The sequence below is a fragment of the Lissotriton vulgaris genome, chromosome 11 (genome assembly GCF_964263255.1).
Source record: "Lissotriton vulgaris chromosome 11, aLisVul1.2, whole genome shotgun sequence".
In the NCBI taxonomy this organism is placed as follows: domain Eukaryota; kingdom Metazoa; phylum Chordata; class Amphibia; order Caudata; family Salamandridae; genus Lissotriton; species Lissotriton vulgaris.
In genome coordinates, this window is record NC_141699.1 from 265,166,508 (window position 1) to 265,178,654 (window position 12,147).

The following is a 12,147-nucleotide window of genomic DNA, read 5'->3' on the forward strand; positions in this document are numbered from 1 at the left end:
TATGTTTAAAAACACACACTAGAACCAACAAGGCTTTACACTGCCGCTGAGATGCAGAGGGTCACAGGGTGCCAGGGTCGTCATCACAGCTGGTACAGTTCAGTTAAGAATCTGTTAAGGTCGGCTTGTGGGAAATGATGCAGGAAGCAGCGGGGAGAGGTGGGAGGGAATTCCTTCTTCCGACCCCAAGCATGGATGCGTGTGTGCTTGGAGCTTGCGGAGCAGGATACTGAGCCGTGGCAGTGTTGCCAGTCTCCGGGAGCACGGGCGCTGTATAAGGCCACACACTGCCTATATGAAAGGCTGGCACAGCTGAGAGCACCGACCCGACCTGTTAAGAACCCTTCAGTTCACTCCTCGCTAGTAATAGCACAAAAGACACGCATGTTTTACATGGGTTGCCAAGTAAGCGCCAAGAAAACCACTTCTGGTACATTGTCTAGCTCAGAGTTTGCAAGTGCCAACGGGTGCATAGCGCCTAGAGCTCTGCAGCGCTTCCGCTCCGGAACATCGGTTAGTGGCGGGCTAGGAATCTGTTACGGTCGGCTTGTGGGAAATGATGCAGGAAGCAGCGGGGGAGAGGTGGGAGGGAATTCCTCTCTGCGGCCCCAAGCATGGATGCGGTGTTTAGGTGCTGTGGGAGGGAAAGCGGTGCCTGAGTGCATAAATTTACAAAACAAGCATTGGCCGCGTGGCCGGGCCGGGAAAAATGAATTTTAAGAAAAAACAAGAATGAGTGTAATTCCTAATGGTCATGCTGCTACAAGGCTACTGTGCCTCCTGAACCGACCACCTTGAAGTAAAACATACACAAATGTGCCACTGTCCTTCTCAGACCATTGCTATTACAACAAGTTGCCGCCGGGCCGCCGTGCTGCCTGCGACGACCCGGAAGCGGTTGGGCAGCCGGCCAATCGCAGCGCGGCCCCAACCGGAAGTCCCGCCCCCATCGCGGCGCGAGAGAGAAGAGACTGTCCGAGGAGCCCCGAGGGCTCCTGATCGAGTCCCGGTCCCGAGATGGGGGACCGGGTGAAGAGCGGCCGGGCGCATGAAGAAGGCGGGGCTCTCATGTGGTGAGAGTGCCCCGCAAAGCGCAACCGCCGCCCGAGAGGCACGCCGAGCACCGCCAGAACAGGTGAGTGTGTTGCGGAGGAGGAGGGGTGAGTGGGGGTGGGGTGTGCGCGTGTGTCTGTTGTAGTGTGTCTGTGCGTGCGTGCGTGTGTCTGTCTGCGCGTGTGTCTGTTAAAGGGGGGTGCGTGTGTGTGTGTGTATGCAGTGTGTGTATGTGTGCATGCGTGCGGGAGTCTTTGTGTGAATGCGAATAGCAGGCAGGGCGACGCGACGTGCGCGCTCACGAGCTGCAATCTCCAGGAGGACAGGCTCGTCACAGTCTGCTGTCCACATTCCCTGGAAAGCGGCGACATAAGTTGTCTCCCTAGACAGCAAAGCTTTGCTTTGCTTACGTCTAGGCGAGACCTAAAAATGAATAGCCCTGACACGCATCACGTTTTCTCCCTGTGTGTGGATCATTCTTTTGCCTTCCTGTGCACAATGGTTGTGCCTGACACAAATGTCTTGGGCAAGGAAAAAACCATCGTAAATAGAGGGGGCGACATTCTGAAGCCAGTGGCCAATACCCATTGGCTTTTTCATGGTGGAGCTGGCTGAGGCTTAGGTAGAGAAGAAGCTGTTTGACTTGATGTCTATAAGGCCTCAGACACACCATGTCAAGGTCAGCAGTAGCTTGGCGGCAGTACTGAGCACAGCGAGATGAAGAGCAACAAAGTCAATTAACTCTTAGATCAAACCTCTTCTTCCTCGAGGGAAGTGGTATAATTATCAGAGGGCACTATCTGAGGACACAGGAAGTGAAGAGCAAGAGAAAAATAGACAAGCAGAAGCTCTTCTTTCTGTAACCTCGAGATTTCAACACGGGTTGCACAAGTGTTACTAGGAAAAATGGCTATCAAATTAAGGGTAATACACACTAGGGTACTTTATAAACGGACTCGACGGGCTGCAGGGCCCTGATTAAAATCATTCCATGGAGAAGTCAGCATGCAAAGAGGTAGTTCTTAAGAAAAAAGAGACTGATGCATGAACCACAATAAAAATATATAAATATGTCCTCACAATGACTTTAACAAGAAGAGTCAACCGAGGACAACAGGAAACATTGACACATAAGATCACTGTGGTGGGCGGCGAGCGTGCAGTCTGAGTTTTCCCCATCCCAAGACCTGACCAACATGCACGCATATTGCTATTCACAGAGTAAATTTAACCTACAGTGTGAAGAACCATAGATAAGAAAAGTGGGTAAAAATAGATGCACTCTGTCTTTTAATTCCCACAGGTATAGGGGCAAACTATTTTACTGGAAGAGTAAATTTGATATGATTCAGATACATTTTAATGGGTTGGTATACAATGATTTATCTGGAAATCATTATTAGTGAACCCATTGGTGTACCCCTGTGAAAGGGAAAAACAGGAGAGAGGGTACCACAAAAACAAGGCCTTCCCTCATGATCATTTTAAAGTTGATGAGCCTTGTCCCTCAACCAGCTCGCTGGAAAGCTACAGGCCCTCAGCTTAGTAAAGCTGGAAGCTAGTGGGCCTGGTCCATTGATGCCACCACCAGTGTACATACTAATTCCCCACAGATTCTGAAGACATGTGGCTACATCGGGGCTTAGCCAAACTTCACACACAATTGGTGCTATCATGTGGCCAACTTTCAACCTCCATTTCCTAGCCTTGACAATATTATGTCTAGCTACCCCTGGAAGTAAATCTGTACGGGACAGATGCAGCAAATTTAGTCCTCTTACCACCTTTTCCACCCTAAACAAAAATGGGCAATAGTCAGGTTAAATATTTGTGGCTGTGTGAAAATGATAAGCATGGCATCAGTGTTATGGTATTCGTGTACCGCAATCCGTCCTAGCCCTTGTAGCAGTGGTGTTGCTGCCATCCACAGGCAAAAAGCCAGGAGCAAAAAATCTTGGGGGAGGGGAAGGGGTGAGGGAGTTGGAGATTTCCCTCGGGCCCTCCAATCAGTTAAGCTGAAAGTAGCATCCCTCTGTACCAGGCACACAGAACTTTGCATTGTATTGAGGAATTTCTACCCCATCTCATACTCCTACGGGGTGCACTGACGCACTTTTCCAGGCAGATAGCATAACTACACTGTACTAGAAAGAGTGTTGTTCATTTGCTCTGTGCCTGTGAGTGAAGCGTATTGATGTTGTATGTGAGCTGCTAGAGAGAGGTTCTTTTCTTGTGTTGGGATGAAGTGCTGATCAGTGTGACAGACAAAAAAGGCAAGTGATATTCAGAGGGACAGATTTATTGTTGTAATAAGCTGGACACAATGAAAATACCTACACTTCCATCAGTACAATTGCAATATTTAATCATTCAAAACACCAGCCGCTGTTCTGTCATAAGTGAAAAGAGTGAATAGCTTACTGCTCATTGTCCAGCTTGCAAACCACAGAGCAAGTTATCAAACAAAACCTAAAACAGTAAAGCTGATAAACAGACTGGAAAAGTCACAGTGATAGAGGTCCACTATTGGAACACGAGGAGAGACATCTGAGAGGAAACACAAAAACATGGCCACAAGTCGCTAACATCATGGTGGTCATTCAATCAATCAATCAATCATATCATTTGTAAAGCGCACTACTCACCCTTGAGGGTCTTAAGGCGCTGGGGTGAGGAATGCTGCTACTGCTCAAAAAGCCAGGTCTTGAGGAGTTTTCTGAAGGTCAGCAGGTCTTGGGTCTGCCGTAGGTGGATGGGAAGGGTCTTCCAGGTCTTGGATGGTATGGATGTGAGCAGGGGCAGACCAAGCCTTACCTCTATTCCCTGCTTACTGTGCCTGTATACCTCTCATTCTTCACACCCCCTGTCCTCCCCAAGCTAGATCCCTGTACACAGGAGCTGGGGAGGCACAGACACACATGTTATCTGAAATAGAGGAACAGACCACTACCACACACTGATCAAACACAAGATCTAAAACGTTCACATAGGAGCATGGGAGGGAAAACACATAATAAAAGAGGCCCAAACATGGAACACCAGGAGAGAGTGAACCAAGGAAGTGAAACACAAAGATATGGGCACAAGCTGTAACGCAAACATAAACGCATGAACATCAGGCAGATAGCTGATCACCAACATTAATGCCCTGAATTAGAGCTTGGTGCAAAGGGCACTCTGCATAAATGCAACAGAGTACCCAATCGGCAAAATCTTCAGTCCACCCTCCCATCTAGGAACAGGCAGACCATAAGTATTCAGTAGATGGAATCCCTATTGGCTCCCTCAATGGAATGCTTACTTCGGCGGACCAATAGGGTAGAGGCCATCAGACGAAGGACATTACATTTTTAGCCCTATTTGGAGTGAAGGGTGTAATGTCTTTTTTCCTGCCTGTCGGCGGCGAGGGACAGGAAACAAACAATATTGACCCCCACACCTTGGTAGAATACTTGCAGGTTCGGGTCGTTAGGCTTTTGTTTTTCAGAAACAAACGTCTGGCTTTGGGAGTTTATTTCTGAAAAACAAAAGCTTTGTAAAAGTTTGGTGGATGGCCGTCAAAGCTGATGGCAGTCTGAGGTTCCGTGAATTCTGAACCAGTTTCATAAATGTCATGGTTTCGTTACGAATTTGATAGCAGCGAACCGTAACTAGCGAGTACAGCAAGTACGAGTGATTTCGTCATGTTAGACCGATGGAATCACTGTGTATTTAGGGATTTCGTTCCGAATCATGGGTTCCATTTTGTGTATGGCAGCCATTTTGTGGTTGCCCTCACATAGGCCGATGACTACGGCCGAACGAGTCTTTAGTACACGTACACCTTAGCTGACTTCTCAATGACCTGAGTGAACTGCCCTCGTTGCCTGAAGCTGACCTTGCTAAGCCAGTTCCTTGCCCGGTAGCTGATCGAGATTGAGGATCAAAGCACAGGACATTGTTGAGTTTATTGCACACACACACACACACCCCTTATCCTGCTTCTTATCTGTTTCTGTTCCTTCTTTTATGGTCTATTTATGATATGGGTAGTGGTCTTTTATTATGGGTTTGTCCGGTTTGTGCAAGAAAGAATGTTGGGCTTTCCCGTGTAATTAATGGTGGGCCGGACAACTGAAAAGTGGGTGTGTCGTCATGCTCTACCTTTTGCAATGTTACCTGTGATTGGACAAATTGTAAATAGTGGGTGTTTGTCCAGAATATGATTTTTGGCATAAAAGAGGATGACTTGCCTTACCAATTTGAGCAGTCTCCTACGAATCTCCCCGTGTTGTACTTCGTGGACTTCTGTTTCTGGTTGCAGCCAATAAATTCGATCTTTGACGCCACCTAGAAGTATCCCGTGTCTCTGTATTCTAAGACAGGTGAACCCGAAGACTTTGGGCGTGCCCCTGGCGCCGCTGGGTTCTAAAACCCGGTTCTTCAGCTTGCGCTCAACGTGGGGCGACTTCAGTGGTACAGGGCCAAGCCTGAAGATCGTGAGGAGCTTCGTGAGGAAATTCTGGAAGAGGGCCCCCACTTCATCGACCCCAGTATGTCGAATGTGGACTGAAGGTTTTTGCTGCGAGGTTTCCCGCTTTCCGACGGCTACGAAGGACTGCTGCCCTGACTGTCGCCCTGTCTTGGACCCCTTTGTGACGATTTGTATGGCGAGACGATAGACGGGTCTTCTGGTGACGTGACTGATACCTTAGTTAAGTATAAGTGGGTCGCTCCCAGTCCTTTGTTTTGGGTTTCCCTTGGGTCTTTGATTTGGTTCTTGCAAGCACCAAAGCTGAGGGACTCGTACATTTGCGAGACTATCGTCTTGGTAATCCCTTGAAGTTTGAAGCTAGATTAGTGAGCGAAGATGCCTGGTCTTAGCAAAATTAGGAATTTGTTTTGTTGTAGTTGTAACAGGGATTCCCGATTGGAGGACTCGTGTCTGATACCTCCAGTTGGAACTCCGACTTATGAGCTCTACTCTAAACATGTCGTGGGCCCCATTACGTTTAATGAAGTATGGGTCCGCTATACTAGGAAAGACGGTGTCTTAAAATGGCCACAGCATGGTAGTTTCGAATCAGAGATTTTAGATAATTTGGAAGTTAAACTATTTAAGAAGAAAGCCCGGCCGGCGATGTTTGACTCTTTCCGCCTTTGGCGTTAGGAAGCCAAACAGAGAGCAATTAAATAAGCTAAAAGAGATAAAAGAGAAAAGGGTATATCGATAATGCAAGCTGCTAGGCAGTTTAAAGAAAATGAAGAAGATCAAGCGATTGAGGAGTTGCATAGGCAACATAAAATGGCCATCAATAAATGTTATCCAGATTTGCCACCTCTTCTACAAGGTGCAACGAAGGACCCTGAAAAGGATCCTATGATGTCACATTTGTTGAGATTACCACCCCCTTATGTGCAGAGTGCTACAGCACCTCCGCAACCTTTAGTTGCGCAACCTCCAGTTGTTGTGCCTCCCGTTGTTGCTCAGCTGCCAGCTCCTCCTCAGCTGGTTCCTCCTCCTCTGGCGCAGCCTTCTCTAGGGCCGCCAACTTTGCTACCAGTTCTGCCTCAAACTCCTGTGTCTTCTTCTCCTGTACTTGCGACTTCTTCTGGTACTACTCCTACGTTTGTTTCATCTCGGCCTACTTTGTCTCCTGTCCTTATGACAGCTTCTCCTTCTGTTCGACAAAGAATGACTGATACTGTTACTGGTCTTTTGTCTTCCTTCTTTGGGTCATTGAGTATGACCCCTGTTTCTGCGCGTAAACAATTACGTAGCCATCTTCCTGGTCCCGAAGAATGGGCAGTGTTAGATCTTTTGGCTCGTAGATGGGTTTCGAATGCTTTGAGATATAATCTAGAGTCGGTTATGGATGTCTTCCAGCAACGGGAAGCACTGAAGCAAAGGTACGTCTTCAATGTTATGTGTACTTTCCTCCGTAAGGAATGGGAAGATGGTGAGTTGGGTCAGATCCCATTGGAGTTACAAGATGTACAGTCCGAGTTTGCGAAAGGGACGATAGTGGGTCCCGAGGTTGAGGAAGCAGTTGCGACGTTACTTGTGTTTAGGAGCGAGTTTCCTTCTCTGTTTGAGCCTGATCCTTCTGTTAGGAGAAAAGTGAAGCAGTATCCGATGAGAGAAGTTCCTCCAGTATGGCGCGAAGCGGTACCTGCTGGAGCGAATGATAATCCTACAGCTGTAGCAGCTCATTTTCAGCGTGTGTGGGTACATGTTCCGTTGAAGAGAGCTGAAGTTTTGGCTCTTAAGCAGACTCTACCTGACCCCCGTAAGAATCAGGCAGGGTATTACAAGGAGTTGTCACAGACAGTTGACGCATGCATCATGAATTTAGCTGACATAGATATGTTGTTGGGTAACGTAGTTCCTCAACCTTTGTGGGCGAAGATTCGTCATGAGAATCCTGTGCATGGGTGAATATTGTTGCAGCGGATGGTAGACAGGTTGGTGGAGCTAAGCCTGAGCCTTTAATTGCAGACTTACCTGGCAGGATTATCAATCTTATGAAAACTTTGATGCCTGCTATGCGATTGAATTGGGATAAGTTAGCAGCATGCAAGCAGAAGAAAGATGAAAGTGTTTCTGATTACTTCACTAGGTTTGAAGAGACGTTTATCGATCACAGTGGTCAAGATATGAGTACAGAAGGTTACCAAAGGTTGTTTGTGGATAAGCTTGTTCATAATTTGCTTCCAGAGTTGTGTAATAAGTTGAAGGATTCTGAGAGTTCATGGGCTGTTTCTTCGTCGGCCTAGATATTGGCTACTGCACAATATTACGAGAATAGAGATAAAGATGAGAAAGAGAAAGCAGAGAAAAAGACTAAAGATTTAAAGACGAAGGTTCTTTTGCAACCGGCGTATCCGCCTCGTTATAACCAGCGTGAGTTTCAGCAACCTCAGCAGTTTCAGAGAGGATCGCAAAGGCCCGAGTCTTTTTAGCAGCGTGTTCCTGTAGGCCCTAATCAGTGTGCGTATTGTAAGGAAGAAGGCCACTTCAAGAATAGTTGTCCGGTTCTGTTACAGCGTGCGAATGGTGTGTCTGGTGTGAGAGGTCGAGGTGTTCAGCAAGCTCCTAGGGGTAGAGGACGTGGTGTGTTCCCCCAGAATGGACGATCCTTTCCTCCACAGAATTCTATGAATTGTTTTGATCAACAGAATGTCGCGTCTGGTCAGTCGACTCAATACTATGCTGATGATTACTATGTTGAGAGTGAGAATGCTGAGGGTAATGATTGCTAGGACAGCCATAGACAACGAGAGGGAGTAATGTCAGTTCCAGTAGACCAGAGTGGACCTTATGTTGAAGTGATTACATCAGGTGTGTCAGAGCCTTTTCTATTGGATACTGGTGCAGAGAAGAGTTCTATCATGCACTCTAAACTCCCTGGCGCACCTTTGTCTGGCTTGACGAATGTTTCAATAGGTTTTTCTAGCGCCCCAGTTCGTAATTCAGTTTCTAGTCCTTTGTCTCTTTCTGTTGGGCCTTGTGAATTGGAAGCACCCCTCATTCTAACGACAGGTTGTGGTGAGAATTTGTTGGGTTTGGATTTGTTAAAGAGACTGTATGCGGGGGGCGCTAGAGGGCGCACTGCGGGATGGCTGGCTCCTGAGTCAGCTCCGCCGGACGTGGGCTGAACACCGCAGGAAAAGTGATACAAAGGCTGCATGAAATGCGAATTAGCGGCTGATATCAAGATCGGAACACCTCCCCTATGCTGTGAGCAACTCTCAGGTCATTTGGGCCATCCGATGCGGTGAATTTGCTGGTTTTGTGTCTGGCGCGACTTGCGGCTTTAAATTGGCGGCACCCGCGACCGATGACCCCGGCCGTTCGCGGAGTTGAACTCGAACATGTGGATATGCAGAGGAGGTGAGAAACTGTGATGGGAGAGCGAGGATACCTGCAACAAATGTCAGTAAGCGTATGCGTTGCCCTGCTTATGTGCCTGCAAATTGCCGATGTTGTGCGTTCCACAGAAGGACAACATGGCGGCGCGGCTGGAGCGCACATTGTTCTGAGAGCTACACACCGCAAGGACATGGCTCGGGGACACTGGGCTGCTCATGTCTGCTGAAATCATATGAGACCTGCTTGCGGGCCGTGACCCACACTTGCGCCGAGGGGGAAGGAGACTCCTGCGTCTTGCCGTACTACCGCACCCGTAAGGACACCTCCTGATGCCCGTGTATGGCCGAGGTGGAGCCTCTTTCTCGACGGCGGGGATCCGGGCATTGATTTGTGTCACTGTTTGAGCTGCGCTCCGCCTGACTCCATTGAAGCGCCTGCGGCGAGATGCGGTGAATGACCTTGCTAGGGTTTCTGCCGGCTCCAGCTTCGTGATGGCGCCATAGCTTAGCGTCGTGCTGAGCTGTTGGGTAGCCGGGTGCCCCGCTGTGCGGATCCTCTCTTTGCGCTGTCTACCGGTGGTCAACTGACCGGTCCTCTTCCAGCTAGCAATACCAACACCTACTCCTGGACGAATACGGCGCTAATGTGGGGTTAATTCCAAATCAGACCCCCGGCGGACCCGCGGTTAGACCATTGACTGCGGAGCGCCCTGCTTGAGGAAAGCGACTCGAACTGAACGACTAACATCACAAAGGACCACAACTAACGTGCTAATCTGCTCTTCAACTTAACTGCACCCCTTCAGGCCCATGCAGGTAGCGGAGACATGACCTCCAAGGATCTGCCACATCACAAAACGAGTAAGTGATATCGCCACTCGCTCCCCATCGACTAGGGCGGACGGCCCTATATCAGATGGCGGCAAGATGGGGAAACCTGAAAAACAACAAACGAAGCTCCAATTTGAGGCTAAGAAGCAAACAAAAACCACCAACCCAGCAGCCGGAGCAGAAGGCGACAACGAAGCAGAAGAAGGAACCGGGCTGGAAACAGTACTCCGTGCCATACAGCACAGTCTACAGGAAATGAATGGCAAGCTAGACAACCTAACCAACAGAGTTGACAACATGGCTGCCAAACTAGACAAACACGGCCAACGTCTGGCGGAAGCAGAGACTAGAATATCGGCAGTGGAGGACGAGTCAAAAAACACAACTGTTAACTGCACAAACCTGGGGAAAACGGTGGACGCGCTGAGGGCCAAGGTCGAGGACCAGGAAGCGAGATCCAGACGCAATAACGTCCGAATAGCCGGCCTGCCAGAATCGACCAACACTGGCAGAATGGAGCAGTATGTGGAAACCATGATTAAAGAAATATTTGGAGCAGAAGAACTATCGACGGTGTTCCTGGTGGAGCGAGCGCACCGCTCCTTGGTGCCACGTCTGAAACCAGGGGCCTCTCCGCGTGTCATAATTGCCCGCATGCTCAACTACAGAGACAGGGATACGATCCTCAGGCTGGCAAGGGAGAAGGGCGTCATCAACCATCAAGGAAATACACTTGACTTCTTTCCGGACCACACTGTGGCGGTTCACATGGCTATGAAGGAATACGGACCTGTAAAGAAGAAACTGCGGGACCTGGGTATCGAATACGCCATGCTTTACCCGGCACGGCTCAAGGTCACCAATGCTGGCAAGTCCACGATCCTACTGACACCACAAGCGGCGCAGGAGTATATCAGGAAATTTGGCCGCAGACGTGGTGAGAATGAGCGCGGAAATGTGCAGAGTGATTCGAGTAAGAAAGCGACAGAAGGTAAACTTGCTCCTTACATGGCTAGACTGGGGTGCTACTTGGTATATTACCCGGAACTGACACTGCTGTCATGTTGCACCACTAACATTTGGGGTTGACTGATGTATACATTCACAGCTGACAATTTTGATGTACACATATGTGGATTCCCATGTACACATGCTAGTATCGAACTATGAGACAATATGGGTACACAGATATTGAGCGCCACTGACCTGTCTGCTGGAGACTCATACTCAGTAGCTGATTGAGCATTATGTGTGCTGCACAATGACGTATGGACACAATGGGTGATTGCGTGATACGTCTCCTGCTGTGATTACGTGCCATGCACAGCAATATAATATAATACGTCTGTGGTTAAAATGTTGAAACTACTGTGAGCAGCATGTATTGTACTATCAAATGTCACCCACGGACTAGGACGTCCCTTTCAGTAGATCCCTCTGGGTGATGTATCGGGTGGACCGCCGTATCATATCAGTATGTGATATAATTCCTTTTTGTTGACTAGGATCGCACTGGTTTCAGTGCAGCCTGGTATACTACATTACCGTCTATTGATAGTTAGAAGGCAAAGGTCCATGTCCACCAAGTGGATGGAGACGTGTGCATTTAGTGGACCCCCTAAGAGGGTATCCCCCTTAAGCATGGGCGAATTTTGCGAATCTGGCGTTCGCGAATTTTGCGAATTTGCGAACTCGCAATCCGCAAAATCCGCGAATTCTCGCGAATTAGCGGATTTTTTTGTGTGTTCGCAAGGGTTTCTGCCAGTTCGCGAGGGTTTGGTACCAGTTCGCAATTGCGAACTTACTTTTCGGCTCGCAACGGTCGTGACTATGTTGTTTCTACGTCTGGTTCATCATCACAGGTTCCCAGCACCCTCTGTTTCACCACTGCCACCCTCTGTTTCACCCATGTCACCCTCTGGTACATCAATGCCACCCCCTGGTTCATCATCACTGTAGATTATGGGGGGGGGAGCAAGCACACCTGCCCTGCTTCAACTGACAATTAATTTGGGGTTGGTTTATTAATGTGTCACTGTTTCAAAATTCCAGGTCTGGCACCTGCTTCCTTATCAGTAATTTGCTTTCTGTTGCAGTGCAATTTTTTTTTCCAGGACCTTTGTGGCCTACTTGTAGCTATTCTATGAGCCTGCTGTGAGGGTCAGAGCAGGGTCATACAATTGTTGCAACTAGCAACTGAACTCTGGAGGGGCCCCAGTCAGGAAGCACTACAGGGAATGGTTACTAATGATGAGTTTGAACTCTTGCACCTGCTGAGTGCTTTCAGTTTTGCAAAACTCGTTTTTCTGCAATTTCGCGGGATTCGCGGGGCGCGAACTTGCGCGAGATCGGATTCGGAAGCCGCGAATTCGTGCGAATATGCGATTTGTTTTTTTGCAGCGTGTTAGTTCG